At 38.7% G+C, this 16,854-nt stretch overlaps 1 non-coding gene across 1 annotated transcript; it reads right to left on the bottom strand.

The window, feature by feature from the left end:
• Positions 1–11,154: 11,154 nt before the first annotated feature.
• Positions 11,155–11,260, bottom strand: LOC131405064 (U6 spliceosomal RNA). Its single transcript, XR_009219925.1, has one exon. It is a non-coding gene; the product is annotated as a U6 spliceosomal RNA (small nuclear RNA).
• Between the last annotated feature and the right edge of the window lie 5,594 nt (positions 11,261–16,854).

The following is a 16,854-nucleotide window of genomic DNA, read 5'->3' on the forward strand; positions in this document are numbered from 1 at the left end:
CAACAGCCCTCTGAGGGTTCAGACTTCCTCACCCTCCACATTGCTTCAGACCAGCTCTTCATGTTCCACTTGCATGAATTCCCCCAGTTCTTGTTGCACACTTCAATGGCCCTCCTGTTCACTCGCAGATGCTACCACCTTCTCTATCTACTCTGTCTTCTGTGGTCCTTGAATCCCCAGGAATAAGGAGATAGAGCACAGATCATCAGCAGCTAACTTCCTTACTGTGGCAGGCTCCAGAGTCGGTGCTTATCTGATTATGGAGCCCAAGCTGTTAACAACTAACCTATGCCAGCTCCCAGAGTTAATTATTCTCTAGGAAAATACAAAGAACTGGGGAACCCCATCTGGTCCCTTCAAGCTAAGTCTCAGGGTACCTTTTCTCAGGCCCAGTCTTGCCCTCGTTTCTTTGCAGCTGCGCCCAGACCCACAGCCAACTCTCTTCTCCTAGTGATAATTACCACTACGCACTCCATGTCCCCAAGGCTTTCCTTTTTTTCTGTCCTTGAAAATATGCATAAGGAAAATCTTTTATTGTTTGTTTTCTTTAATGGGTTAATTTCTAATCACAACAGAGAAACAGACCTGGGAAAACAGGAAAATGGAACAGATGTAAAAAAATTATACCAATCTTAAATGTAGTGGTCCCGCATCTATGTATATTAGGTCGAACTGTTTGAAATTGCCAACATTCAACTGTTTTTGGCCTACAAAAACACTTTCGGGGCCAGCCCGGTGGCATAGTAGTTGAGTTCGCGCACTCCACTTTGGCGCCCCGGGGTTGGCTGGTTCTGATTCCGGGCGCTGACCTATGCACTGTTTATCAAGCCACGCTGTGCTGGCGTCCCATATACAAAATAGAGGAAGACTAGCAACAGATGTTAGCTCAGGGTCAATCTTCCTCACCAAATAAAAAGCACTTTCCTATGAAATTCTTTCTGAATCCTTTTTGAGATGGTAAGAGGAAACCCCTCTGCTTTTGTATCAGGCATACCTGTTCTTCGAAACCTGCCTTTAACACGCAATTAAGAAAAAACAATTGCTGTCTCTTTGGAAAATCTGTATCTCCAAGGATGCTATGGACTGTATGTTGTGTCCCTCAAAGTTCGTATGTTGAAACCCTATTCCTCAATATGATGGTATTTGGAGATGGAGCCTTTAAGAGGTAATTGGGTCATTTACCCATGTTTACTGATGTTTACTAATCATGAGATTAGTCTGTCTGTCTGTCTGTCTCTCTTTCGTGTGAGGATACAGCTAGAAGGCAGCTGTCTACAAGAAGCCAGTAAACAGCCTGCCAGCGAATCTCAGACTCCCCAGCCTCCAGAACTGTGAGAAATAAATGTTTGTTCTTTAAGCCACCCAGTCTATGGTATTTTTGTTATAGCCGCCCAAACTGATTAAGACAAAGGATTTCCAGAGTGAGCAATACTCGTTCCTCCACGTCTCTACTTCACACAGCAAAAGGCACATTTCCTAAAAACAGAAAAAAAAAGTTTACTAGGTTGGAAAGTTCTTTTGCTGGGACTTCTGCACGTCCTCCTGATGTTTTCCTGTGCTGTGCCTGCTCAGAGTCAGAAGTGTCATACTCTGACACATAGATAGGAAGCCAAGAAAGCATTAAAAATGGCCTACATTGGGAGACTTGGGAACAAAATACACAAAAGCAACATAATACTTTTTAAAAAGGATTTCTACACCTAAGAATGAATTATCGGCCCTGGACAGCACGAATCCTGGAAGAAAGTATATCTGGTCCTACATGAGAATTCAAATTTCTCAATTTCTTTACCACCTATTGATTGGTAACATTTCCAAGGAACAATTTTACTCTTCTCATTTTAAATTGATTTCTCTTTTTAGCAAGACTGTGCTTTTTGAAAGCACTGAGGCAAAGAATTCATTTAATTTTATTTTTTTTAATCAATGTCTACAAGACCTGCTCAGTCGATGGATTGCCCTTGCTATCCATTAGACACCTTTCTAGGCTCTTCCCTGACCTTTTGTGTCCCATGTAATATTGTAGCACTTTTAGTTAGTATTACATGAAATGTTTCTGTCATTTTCCGCCTTTGCTCTTTCTGTCATTTTTAAACTCTGAACTTCACTCTGTAATTTCTCAGCTTCTCTTTTGAACTTGACATGTATTATGTGCCTTTTGTGCCCTTAATTATTTTTTGCACTTTGGGGCTGATCCACATTCGTCTTTTCTAATCCTACTGTATTGATTGCTGTACAGCAAGCCTCCTCTCCTCTAAGAACATTGTTTGTCTTTAAACTATTTTCTTTCTTTCCAGTGCTGAGAACCACTGAATTTTTTTCTACCATTCCTTTATAGGAAATCTCAGGCTATCCACAGTTGTGGCAACCAAGATCTGTTCACTAGAATCGTAATTACTTCTCTCTCAGCATTAGCTCTTGGTACCCAAGTTTGAAAAAGAAACCACAATGACAAAATGTGGAAAAGACATATGTGTCAAGAGCAGAAGAGATGTTTGTAGGAGAATATTCAGGAAGCAAAAAAGAGACAAAAATTTACAAAGATACAAGAAAGAGGAAATAAGAATGGTTTCCTGAAGAGTTATAAAATGGGAAATATTGAGTTAAAGAATGATAGAAACACTTCAATCTTATAAAAGTAAGAGTAAGTACCTTTAATGCCTAATGTGCCAGATACCAAAGCACCAACTATTAAGAATGCCATCCTTTGTCAAATACAGGCTACCGTCTTCTTGTATGTAAATTTCTGCAATAGTCTCCCCATTGGTCTCATTCTCTCCAGTATTATCTCCCTCCAACCCATTCTCCATAATGCCTTCAGAGTCACTGTCTTACAATGCATAGCTAGTCATTCCTCTGCTGGAAAACCTTTCAATGGCTCTCTTTTCCACCTAGAATAAAGCCCAAATGCTTACAAAACCCTACATGTCTGGACTCTGTTTACTTTTTTAGCCTCATTTCTAGCCATTTCTCCTTCTTCCCAAGATCTGTATGCTCCAAACAAAATATTCCTTATGATCTTCCTCTGGGTTTTTATATATGCTTTTTTCCCTGCCCAGAATGCTCTTTCCCACCCCAACTCCTCTTGGTCTGTCCCGTGCCTATCCATCCTGCATGTAGATGCTTCTTCTTACCTGACTCCTTAACTAAAAGTTAAGTACCTCACTGCTGTATACCACCATGGTTCACTGTATTTCTCCTACCATAGCACACAATATACTATGTTATATTGTTGTGTTTACTTATCTGCATCCCATTCTAGTCAGCAAGCAGTATAATGGCAATGACAATGTTTATTTTTTGTGCCATGGTATTCTAGCACCCATCACAGAATCTGGCACCTGATGATGTTTGATACATACTTTATTGGATGAATGTTGTACAAATATTTAGGTGATGGGATCATCTAGTAACCCAAGGCTTAATTTGCACTTGTCGTTCCAATTCTTGTTGAAAATCTTTCTGGAATAAGTATTGGCAACCCTTAGCATGTATGTAAAATAAGATTCACTAGTAAGTTACCTTTGGCGTGGGTGATAATTACCACTTCTACTATCTCTTCCCTAGCGACCATAAGGGCTTGTAGTTGGTACAAGCTAGCCATGCTGTCCAAAATTCAGCAGCTAGTGCTCTCATAGCATCCACCTAGCCCTCTTTGCCTATTCAGAGATAGTCACTCAGCTACCACAATCTCTCATGTCCCACTCCACTGAAGAGTCAGGGTTGCCTAGTAAACTGCATCTCCCACCATTGTTAGCCTGACAATAGGACAGATGAAGCATTTTAGCACTCCTTCTAAAGACTGTCAACCTCTATATATTCTGTAATGAATCAGTCTACTTTTCTGTCTTAGTAAATTTAGTAAAATAAGAAAAATTGAATTTCTTTGGGATGACTTAGAAGCTTATAAGATCTCAGGATCATCATTCTAGTCATAGCATTCTGGGAACTGAAGGTTTTAGAGATGGAGAAAAGTGGGTTGAAACTATACTAATTCCCTCTAGAAGTTTCTGAAATCAAAGACTACTTAATTCAATATATTCTGCTTGATTTTTAAAATTTTGTTCCCTTCTCTTCAAAATTTCTCCTGAAAGTGCAGGAAATACTATCAACTAAGGGTATAATAAAGAGAAACTGAACTGAATCAGATTTGAAATGTTTACATATCCAAGTTAACCCATCAAAGTAATATGAAATTTTTCAAGAGAAAAATTCCTAAGAAAAATTGTACTGATGTCATAAGTAGAAATAACAGTACTTGCTTGATTTTGCAAGAAATGACATTTGTTTAATGTCAGGAAAAAGAAATAAAAAAATAAAGCCTTTGATCATTTGAAGGGACAGATCCAACTCAAAAATACTTTCCATTGGGTTATTAACAGAAAACAAAGAAATGAAAAGTGATGTGGCTTACTCCCCAAAGGAAGGGTATCATTGAGAAATTATTTCATTCCTCTCACTACTAAGAGTACTAAGTATTCTACTAGCCAAAAAAAAAAGTGAAACTTCATGTCAAAGATACGTGAAAGTAAAACGAAGTGCCCAAAATATTGGCAATTTATTGGTGAGTATAATTTAAAGTCAAATGCTTTCTGAGTTATAGAATGTGGGATAATCAACCTGTCAGGGTTAAAATGGGCCATGAATTTTCAAAAAGGGCATCGATGGAAATAAAATCTAGAAAAGTCGTTTGGGACTGTCCTAAATCTAAAACAACTCTAGTTCCCAAATGTATCTGTTCATTTGCTTCTTTTTATCTTTTACTATAAATTTGCTGACAGATGTTGTGTCTCATAACTGTCAATCAAACTTCCGTGTTTCTTCTTTGTTCACTCAGTAATTGCTCTCAGTCATTCCTCCTGATTCCACTCCTACACAAACTACTTTGACGTGTTACCAGTGACCCTAACATTTTCAAGTATCTCCTTCTCATTTCCATCAGACACCATAACCAGCAACTAATTCTTGAATGTTTTTCCCAGACCAACACTGACAGAACCCATAGACCTATCCTATGACCCTGTCCAAATAGGCCTCAGCCAATGAAAGTGAGTCGGAAGTGAAGTCACATACCTGGACCAGTGACAGAAAGGTTGGGCATTTGAACAGATAAGTAATGGATATTAAATTTAGGAAGTATAAGAGGGTTTCCTGCCCAGAGGCTAGAGTATCTTATAAGTCTGGAAGTCTAATAATCACATAAGCCTATTATAGCTTTACCAAGATGTGCTCCACAAAATAGTAACAGGTGAAGATGTCCCCCAAACTGGCTTGTTTGGGGCCTTGCTACTCGAAATATGATAGAGATACGATTATATGATCAATAAATGTAGAAGCAGCTACACGACAGTTTTTCCCTTGGAGATTCAGAAAGTTCATTACCATATTAAAAGATAAAAGAAGTCTGGCCATAAAGAAACCTGTTTAGCTTTTTGTAACCTGGTATTTGCCAACCCTTTTTGACTTTTGAACCCCTGTTAAGATCCCATAGAACTGGTATCCCAAGGAATAGGCTTAAGGAAAAGCTGACCTGCTCAGCCATTCATGTTTGCTGCTTCTTCTGGATCCATTAGGGCTATCCCATAAGCCAGGCATTGGTCACAGGACATCCTACAGCAGTGCTTCTTAAACTTCTATGTGCATACAAATCACTGGGGATCTTGTGAAAATGTAGCTTCCGGGGCCAGCCTGGTGGCATAGTGGTTAAGTTCGTGCATTCTGCTTTGGTGACCCAAAGTTCATGGGTCTGGATCCAAGCTGCGGACCTACGCACGGCTCATCAGGGCATGCTGTGGTGGCATCTCATATACGAAATAGAGGAAGATGGGCACAGATGTTAGCTCAGGGTCAATCTTCCTCAGCAAAAGGAGGAAGATTGGCAACAAATGTCAGCTCATGGCCAATCTTCCTCACCAAAAGAAAAAATGTAGCTTCTGATCAGTATGACTGAGGTGAGGCCTGAGAGTCTGCCTTCTAACAAGGCTCCAGGTAATGCTGACACTGCTGACATCTGTCATATTTTGAGTAGCAAGTCTCTGGGGTATTGCCGTAGGAAGATCATCACATCCTCAATCTCTTTATCTTGCCCTTCCCAATAATGAATCCCCCCTCCTAAAATATTACTTTCATTATGTCACTTTGCTCCTCAAAAACTTTCAGTGGTTCCCTATTCCCTTCAACATTACTCACTCAACAACAGATGTTTATTGATCCTTGATTGTGTGGCAAAGAGATTAAGAGATTCTCTGACCTTATACAGTCGAGAACCAAGTGGATGAGAAAGAAACAATGTGCAGAACGATAGGAGCCAAAAGAAGAAGGGAATAGCTGATTTCTTGAGACCTCAGTTTCCTCCTTTATAAAATGAGGGTTAGACTGGACCAGTGGTATTTAATCCTCCATGTGCACTGCAGTCATTGATACCATCCTGACACAGTGTCAGCCCAGACCGATGAAATGCAGGCTCTCAGCACCTCCTGCAGCAGGGCACGGGCAGTTCTCAAAAGCTCTCCAGGTGACTCTAACATGCAGCCAGGTTTGAGAACCACTGGACTAACCAATGATTCCCCAAGTGTCGCCCAAACCATCAATATCAACATCACTTGGAAACTTGTTAGAATTCGAATTCTCAGGCCTCACCCCCGACCTACTGAATCAAAAACTCCGGCGGCAGGGTCCAGAAATCTGGATTTTAAACAGCTCTCCAGGTGATTCTGATACTCTTTGAAAACCACTGGATTAGACAATCAGTAAATTTCCCTCCAGCTCTAAAATGCTACCGTTCTTTGACCTCTGGCAGCCTTTTCAAGGACTCTTGTTATCCAGACTTTATAGACTAAAAGTATAAGTTCTGGAATTAGACTTCCTGAGTTTAAATCCCAGCTCTCACGTTTAATTGCTGTGCACTCTTGATGAGTTATCTTAGTTGTCTGTGTTTCAGATCCTCATCTATAAAATGAGGATAATAATAGTACCTATTCTCATAGAGTTGTTATGAAAATTAAATGATCTCATATATGTAATTCACTTAGCAGAGTGCCTGAGATGTGGTATTTCAGGTCATTACTCAGTCATTACCCTCCTAGGAAGGACTTCCTGGCCACTCTATCCAAAATTGCAACCTATCTCTACCATTCCTTTATCCCCTACACTGGTTTATTTTTCTGGTTTGCAGTTATCACTCTCTAACATACCACATATTCCACTTATTGTTTTGTTTATTATCTGTCTTCCCCCACTAGGGTGTAAGCTCTGTAAAATCAAGGATTTTTGTCTGTTTCTCTGAAAGCTGCATCCCCAGTGTCTGGTACAGGGTCTGGCAGATTGGAGGTACTCAAAAAATGTTGGTGGGATAAGTGAGTGAATAAATATATTCATATTATTAGCAATCCAAATTTTTCCTTATTGAGAAGCAACAGCTGACACTTCCTATTTATTGCTCCGAATTGTGCTCACGTCTTCTTCCGTGCTTCGTTCAAATTCTGTCCCACACCTAACAACGCCTTTCTATCCCACTTCAGCCCATTTTCCGCTCTGCTCAAGGTCTACCGCTTACTTTAATATTCTCTGATGACTCTAGCTCTCCAGCTCCCTGAATGTCTACAGCGTTTACTGTCTATGCTATACAATTTAACACTTAATTATCTTAGTTAATTGTCAGTGGAATGAGTCACTTCTAAGAAATTTACTGAAAGAGGCTTTATCCTTCGTGCAACAAGCCTTCATGAAAAATTAGAGAGGAAGGTGACCCCAATAGAATCATGGGAAAACTTACCGTTAATTAGCCATGTTTTCCTCAAATAACAAAAATAATGCTCTACATTTTACAAAGCACTTTTATACACATCAGCCTAGTTTTGACTAGATGATCTCAGAGACTATGTCTCCTTCGTCTCAAATTTTTAAAATATCTTCAAGTAAACTACGGTGACACCATTTCTTGAAGTGAAGAATTAAGAATAAATCATGAAAGTTATAATAGAAGCAGATAATGACCCAAGAAGTTGTCAAGTTCAGCAATGGTAAATTAGAGGCTTTCTTGCCCCCAGTCCTCTTGCTAACTGGGTCTGGAAGAGGCTCACCATCATCCCCAGTGCAGCCCTTTAGGCAGACGTTGCCAAATTGATCAGAGCTGGCAGACAAGGGGACACCCATTTGCTATCCTAACCTAGTCTAACCATCTCGGTTCTAAAAGCAAAGGAAACTGATGCTAAGAAATTTAAAGTAACTTGTCTAGGCACATACGTGGTAGCAGACCAAGACCAGAACCAGCCTCCTGACTCCTCGTCCAGGACTCTCTCCACTGCCCCTCTTAATTCATTTCTGAAATTCAGTATTTAAATTTCTATTCTAAAGCAATCAAAACACAAGAAGCAAACCTTTTACAGCGAGTTTTCATATTAATGCTCATGAATATAACATTGAAACAAAAAATGACGGCTTCGAGTTGAGTGATAGACAGAGTCGGTTAGTCTGTTATTTATCAGTTGGGTTTATTTACCTAAGCCTAGAATGTGTCATGACTGGAAATAGACAAAACAGATGATTTTAATTTCACTGTCCTAGAAAAAGAAAAGGGAGGTAGTCTTCATTAATAGGAACTGGGCTCAAATCCAGTCCCAAAATAATTTATACTACTGAATCAACTTTTAAAGGTGACCTTTCTCTCATTAATGGCAAAGCATTATTTCAAATATAGCTTAATCACTAAAGTTAAATTATAGGAAAATGTATATATTTGAAGGAATATGAAAAGAGAGATGAGGGAGAGAAATAAACATCTATTTTAAAATAAATAATGACCATTTCCTCACCATGGAAATTATGGCCACATTTTACAATTATAATTTTCCAGAGCCTCTCTCTAAAGCAGTTTCCAAATATTACAACCACCTTTGTAACTCAGTTGGAATGAAACTGACTTGTCAAATTTTACCTAGCCAATTGATAATTCTGTCTTGATTAACTCTCATTTTTAGGCATACTACAATTGGAGCTGATTTTTGGGAGAAATCATCATCTAACACAGTTAGAAATTGCCTCTAGCACTGTCTGCATCACCCAAGGAAACCAGGATGACAACTGGCAGTTCTATTACTTCACAGAGTTAGTCCATTTTAGCAACTATGTTACTTAGTTATAAGATACCAGCAGTTGGTCCCATAGCCTGTCCTTTGACCCTGAGAAGGTGAGCCTGTCTCATATTTGAGGGTAGGATGAGGGAAATTGCAAACACACAGTCTCTTCTTTTCAACATGCACCGTGTCATGCGGGGACGGGGGCGGGTGGATGATAGGAAGTTCAGGGCTTGCACTGCCCCTGCTCCACGAAAAAAGGCAGTCAGTTCGGGGGTTCTCCTAGGGGCTAGATATACACAGGAACAATCCCAGAAAAATCCCCTCAGAAAAATCTAGCCACAAATTGATGCTTGCTAAGAGAGCCCCAGAAGGCTGGAGTGATTCTTAGCTCGACCCCCTTTGTCAGTTGAGATCACTGGTGTTCCACGAATTGGGTCAAAACAAGAATGAAATCAAGAGATCTGGTCAGACCCCATCATGCTAGCGCAGGCATGGATCCTTCAGGTAGACAAGGTAACCAAAATGAATCTTGACTTTGAGAAAGTGGACCAGTAGTTTCTGAAAAATGTTTGTGAAACATTGGAGCTCTCTGCTCTCCAGCCTAGTCATTCCAAAAATTCAGAGATCACTTCCCTGGCATCACATTATTGAATCATTTTTTCAATCGACCCACTTACTCATCTGGAAAAGGGGACAAGTACCCCAACTCACTTAGCAGAAATATTTTTAGTTGGTGTCAAAGACACCCTTCACAATTATGGAAAATTCTTTAAAACACTACTGTTTACATAACAAAAACCGAAATTCCTGAAAACTGACTGTGTGCTGGCTAATCCAACATAGTAAGGAGAGGATAATGTGAGTTGGAAAGACTTGATTTGGAATCAGTTTTGTCACTTCCTAGCTCTGTGACCAGGAGCAAATTACTTATTATCTTTGAGCCCAAGTTTTTTCTTTTGTAAAATAATCCTAATAAAATGTATTTCACAATGCAATTCTGAGGATTACATAAACACAGGAAAAGGCATAAAAATGCCTGACCCATGATAGAAACTAAAAAAATATTAATTTCCTCCCCCATTTCCTTTTTTCTAGTAAAGAAAATATCTATGTTAAAATGCTTTTGAATGTTGTATATGGTTTAAAAAATTAAGTAACATGTCAATGTCTTATCTATGCAACTGTAGTTTACATTGCTAATTTGAAGCAACTACTATTTATGTATGTAATTATACATAAAATTTAAATGAATTATAACTCTACGCAGTCATCTAGTTGAAAAATTCAAATGGGTACCATAATCTGGATCTCTTTTTCCAGGAATATTTTGCAATTTTATTTCTCTTCTAATCAAGCCCACTACGGTAGAAAAGAAAGAGGGAAGATCTACCCCCCTTCAGTTGAATAATAGCAATATTTTATGGCTTCTTTTCCATGGAGTCCTCTTCTTTTGTGTTGGACAACATGCATCTCTCAAAATATTTCTGCTTATCTGTCCTTCCAGAGCCTTCTTATGGCCTCTAATATTGCAAATATAGCAAGACAGTCTTATGAGCAAATATGCACAGTCCTACAAAAAAAGAGGGGAGAAAAACAGATTTGATGCATCTAAGAGAGTAGGCAGGAACAGTCTTATGGCCAAGAACAACAGCAGGGGTGTCCATCTGTCCATCACTGAGCTGAGTTGTGCCCACTAGTCATCAACAGGAGGTGGCCATGTGGGCATCACACTAAAATAGAATTTCTGTCATCAGGAAGACAAGATGAGGAGGGAAGAAAAGGATTAACTGTTTAGAATCAATTTCTGGGCTAGTGTGCTATATAGAAAGAATTGCTGCACGTTTCTTACTCACAGACTATAAAGCTTTATTCATTCATTAAACATTTTCTGGATGCTTTTTAGAAGCCAGGCCCTGCGCTACCCACTACGATACAAAGAATAATTTCTTTCTTTTAGGGCTTCTGCTTCTAATGAGAGGGACAGAGAAGTAAACAAATAATTATAACACAGTAAGATGACAGCTAATGTGTATACAGTATGCCATGGGAACCCAAAGAAAGAAGTAATTAACCATGCAAAAACATGGCAACTTTACAAATTTGTAAGTCATTTTTGCACAGGAGCTATGCTAATCTTCTCTGTAATATTCCACTGTTGTTATAAGTGCTACAGAAGTGAGGCCAACCACAGAAGTAGAACAGAAAATCCAAGAATGAACAGATGGGTCTTATAAACTACGTTTGTTTTAGGGTGTAAGAAAAAGTCTTTACCTTCATTTATTGCAGTCTTTTTTTTAAGTATGTGTGTATGTTTAATTTTTATATAGATTTTAATCATATTAACTCCATCTGAACATGCCAATTTCTATTTTCTACAGTATGCTTGAGAATGTGACCATTGGACAATATAGATAGATGTAGGTACGGATACAGATGTAGATGTAGAGATAAATGTAGAAATAGATAGCTTCTTGGCTTCTGGAAATATTAGCTATGACATATTTCTTAAATTTTACAATGAAACTGTTTCTTTCAGGCAATTTACTAACAGAGAGTGAATACAAGGCACAGCATTTGTTGGCATTTAGCAAAATTAAGATGTTAATACAAATAAATCCACAGCAGCTTTAAAACAGACCATAAAGACTTCCTTTCAATTGTAGAAATGAATAAGGAGTGAATTGATGCATTTCCCATTTAAGCGAAAGTAGTAGAAAGTCTGAGTAAACTGTCAGCTTGAAAATCCTATTTAAATGTTTACTGGCTTTGTTGCCAACACGGGCACTTGGAAACATAAAATTCACATCAGTTTCAGATGAAATATATTATTCCTTTCTGAGGCAATGTTTGGTGCTAAATCATTTACCCAGGGCTCATCTGGGTTATCTCTGGTGTTGGCATTCCTCTTTGTTGTCCCTGAAGCCATCTACTGCCCTGGAGTTACATGTATAAAGATATTGGTGTTCCGCTCCATGACCCCTCCCCTAGTCACAGGAGCCAATGGCACTTTCTGAAATGGAGCACAAGGCATTCGCTTGCCTATGGTACTAGCACCAGGCTCACCCAGAGTCCGGGCCGGCCTTGAAGAACCCACTCGAAAGAAAAACAGCCATCACTCTCCCTGCCTCTGTCCTGATGTCCTGTCCTGGTGGCCACCAAAACTGAAATGCTTTATCCCCTGACAAACTCAAGGGACAAACTCAACAGATCAAGTAACATAGATCTACTATTACGCATCAATCTGACAAGACATGAAAATCCTAAACTTTATCTCTAATCTCTACTTCAGTCACATAATTAACCTTTTCCACGTGCCAAAATTCGTTTGCACTTTACTTATATACAATGAAAACCACAGTGCCCATCTATAGATATTTGCTTAATGTTTTTATTCTGTCCATCTACCAACTTTATATAAATAATTCCCGGTCGCTGTTCTTGATGTGATTCTCATATTACGACACCTAGCACAGCTTCACAGCTCATTTTATGTTACTGACTATCTTGTATTGATGGTGCTGCAGCTTGTCTGTTCCACTTGAATGAGTATACAAGTGCTGTCCTACGAATGGACAAGTTTCTACCAAGATCTATGCTATTTTCTATGATTTTTGTTACAGATTTCTAATCATCATAGTTTTTCATTTATTGTACATATAAAACCACAAAAAATTTGACTAAAAGATAAAATGTAAATGTCCTTACAGAGTGAGACGAATAATGACTCAAGCCCGAGGAGTCTGACTTATAAATGCTGTAGAAAAAGTCATTCATTAATTTAGGGTCAAAGGCCTGCAAGCTACTTGACATTAAATGGAAGCCAAGAGAAGCATCAATTAGCAGAAGTTAAAAAAGAAGTGGATACTACTGTCAAAGAAATGGTTTCCTTCTGATGGTGAAAGTTGTGATGTCTCTTCTAGGTTATCTAACAGCCGATATTCAGAAAAGAGAGTAAATATTAGATAGGCAACATGGAAAAGAGCTCAGTAACACTCAATTTACAAGTGTACCACGGTTTCAAAACTCCAGGAGTGTGCCAGTGGTGTAGCTCTGAGAAATTATTTTCCCTTAAAGCTCTGTTAGACATGGTAGCAACACCTTGCTCGCTGCTCACATAAGCCAATCTAAGCTGTAACGTAGTTGAAGTACAATAAGGCCCTCGTAATTCTATCTTAAATACACTTAACCATTTGTAACACACTTCTGAATTTCAATTTGTGAACAAAATAAAAACCACTGTTTATTCAGCACATACATACTACTTCTCAGCCAGTGCACCAATTTAGTCCTTACTTCAGTCTGTGAGACAATTACTGTTACTCCCTTTTATAGAGGAGCAAACAGGCCTAAAATACTAAAGTAATCTCCCTCAGGCGTGAGTGCATTAGTAACACTGCATATTTGCATAAAATAAAATGATGCAAATTTTCTGTCCTTTAAGTCAGTCATGCCCCAGTTTTCATACTTGAGGAGCAATTGCAATCCGCTCTCGGAGGGCGGAGGCTCTGGAGGCCGAATCCCCTGTGACACGTTCTCGGGAGCAGTGGTCCCTGTCAGTGACCGCCCACATGGTACAATGCAGCTGCAGCCTTCGAGGAGCCCACGCAGATTTACACATTCTTGGGCCCTTTTTTAAGAGTCTTGTTAGACCTTTAGATCCTATTCTTAATAACCTTTTCAATCTTTTTAAAATGCTCAGCAGAGATCAAAGCTGCTGCTTAGCCTTCAGCTCCACATTCCGTATCTTCCAATTTAATTTGTACTTACGCAACACTTTACTTATCTTCATAGCAGAGAATAGATTTTTCTGTCATGAAGGAATAAAATTTGCCCTTAAGGAAAATAGTATTCATTTTCAATAAAAATTTGCTAAGTCGGGGCCGGCCCGTGGCGTAGCGGTTAAGTGCGCGCTCCGCTGCCGGCCGCCGGGGTTCGGATCCCGGGCGCGCACAGATGCACTGCTTGACAGGCCATGCTGTGGCGGCGTCCCATATAAAGTGGCAGAAGATAGGCACAGATATTAGCCCAGGGCCAGTCTTCCTCAGCAAAAAAAGAAAAAGAGGAGGATTGGCATGGATGTTATCTCAGGGCTGCTCTTCCTCACACACACACACACAAATTTACTAAGTAACTACCTTTTTGAAAGTTAAAAGCTAACCCTGAAGAGGGTAAAACAGTGGATAAGACATGGTCTGTCCCTGCCAGGGGCTTAAAACCTAATCATGGAGACAGAAATAGAAATCAGGGTCAAAATTTAAAATGGAAACTCATAATCCCTCTCCAAGGAACAACTTCTGACACCATGTTGCTTCTCTAAGGAGCAAGCTCTGGCTTCCCAATATGAGAAAGGAGGCTGAAAACAATAATCCTCTAAGATCAATGTTAGAGATTCCGGTTCTAGCAATAACTCTTAAGGTGGAGGGAGTGAAGTAGTAGAAAGTTTCAGAATTGACTTGTGTATGCATGGGGATGTGCTTCTACAAACCACTTCCCTTGCTTACCACCCCTCCCCCAGAATCACTGCTCTGGGGAGCTCCAAGTGTAGAAGGGAGGATGCCATGCATCTCAGAGGGCTGGAGACAGGAAAAGATTGAGAACCACAATGTCCAACATGCTGTAGTTTTTCAGGTGCAGCTCCTAATGACACCAGAGTGTATATTCATTTCTCTATTTTTCCTTATTTAATATTGAACAAATACTATTTCACACAAAAGTCCAGATCAAGAGGGACTTAATTCAGGGAGATGATTACCTTCGTCACTCATTAAGGTAAGAGGCTGTCTCTTCAGAAGGAGGCCTGAACACCGCAAAACTGAGTGGCTTAGAAAGGAGTCTGTGATAAAAACAAGTATGAAGATGGTTATCTAAAGCAAATGACTTTAACTTATTAAAAACCAGCCTTTTGGGAATATTCCCATAACCTACGATGATTTATGCTCCCTAAAAACCCAGAGAATTAGCCTACTTCTCTTCTAACATAAAATACTACAGGTATCCACTCTCTCGAGAAGACTTCGTTCTCCTCTACTACTAAAATAAAATTCTCAGTGCTACAGCATCCTAAATCTATCTCAGTCCTTATTTTTATTATCTACTCTTACACGTTACATCCACCTGTAAAATACATCCCTAACCAGTTGATGTCTCTATCTCAGCCTCCACCCAGAGGCACCCTTTTTCAGCATCACATTTATGTTTAGCTGCCACACTGATCAACAAATTAATTGCGAGAGATGGCATTTTTCTTTTGAGTTTAGCTTTGTTTGTTCTAATATTAGGAAGAGGTTTTTTTTTTTTAAATGATTAAATAACACATAACTCATTGTAAAAATTTGTTACAAAAAAGCGTGTTTAAAATGAAAGGGAAAAGCAACCTAATTTTACCACATAGAAATCACTACTAAAGTTTTGTTATTTTCTCTATGTATGTTTTTTAACTTTTTACTTTGGAATAATTTTAAACTTACAGAAAAGTTGCAAAAATGGTACAGAGTCTCTGCATACCCTTCACCCAGCTTCTCCTGCTGATAACATCTTTCATTATTACGGTATAATTATCGAAATCTTCTTTGTATATTTTGACAAAGTTAAAATCATACTTTTTGTTCCCTGCTTCTTATATTTAATATGACAGCATAAACATTTCTATAATTTACAAATTTTTGAAAACATTTTAATGTTAAGTAATGTCATACTGTGCCAATGAATATTTCATTTAACTATTTCCACACTGTTGGTCTCTCATTTTAAATTACGTTTTTAGTTATTATTGAAGGTGAACATTTTAAATGCTTATCAGTCATTTTTATTTCATCTTTTCTAAATTATTTATTCAGGCTCTTTGCCTATGTACGTGTGGGTGTTTGAATGTATTACTTACAAATTTGTCTAAAGTTTGCAGATTAAGAACATTAAGCTTTTGACTCAAAGATTGCAAATATTTTTTATCGATGATTACATTTTGATAATTTGTTTTGTTTTCATTTTGATAATCAAAAACAATTCTGCCAATTGAAAACAAGATATCTCTCTTATACTAGAAATTTGTAATTGAAAGACATCTTCATAAAATAAGACTCTCATTCCCTAACTCAACGTTTCTCAAACTGAGACCCACCAATCACTAAGCATCTGAAGATGTGACTATTGGGAATTACGGGAATTTCTTCCCTTTAAAAAAAGATTCATATATTATTCAAATTTAACAAAAACTGCGATAGGTACAAAGATCAAAGGGGGAATCCCAAGTTATAATAAGATGCCATGTCATACAAAATAAAAACGGTTTATCAAAGGATCAATTTGTATTGTATGTGCTCTAGTGTTAATTATTTTATAATATTTTAATGTCTTATAAATATTTATAACTAAACTATAACTAAACTGAACACTAATTTCTTTTTTATTGCTACAAACTGAAAATCAGAGAGCTATATTACACTTCAGCAATACCAAATTGCTTAAAAGTCCCCAAAACAGCCCAAGCTTTCTTCCATCTCCTGCCTCTGCCCTACTGCTCCCTTTGCCTGGAATCTCTCCTGCTCCATCCTTCCACCCCCACCAAGTGGAAAACTCCTGGGCCTCCTTGTTGTTCCTCTCCACCATACCACCTCTTCTTCCCCATATTGTCTTTTTTTTTTTCTGTGAGGAAGATCAGCCCTGAGCTAACATCGATGCCAATCCTCCTGTTTTTGCCGAAGAAGACTGGTCCTGGGCTAACATCCGTGCCCATCTTCCTCTACTTTATATGGGACACTGCCACAGCATGGCTTGACAA

The sequence above is a fragment of the Diceros bicornis genome, chromosome 4, assembly GCF_020826845.1.
Source record: "Diceros bicornis minor isolate mBicDic1 chromosome 4, mDicBic1.mat.cur, whole genome shotgun sequence".
Lineage (NCBI taxonomy): Eukaryota > Metazoa > Chordata > Mammalia > Perissodactyla > Rhinocerotidae > Diceros > Diceros bicornis.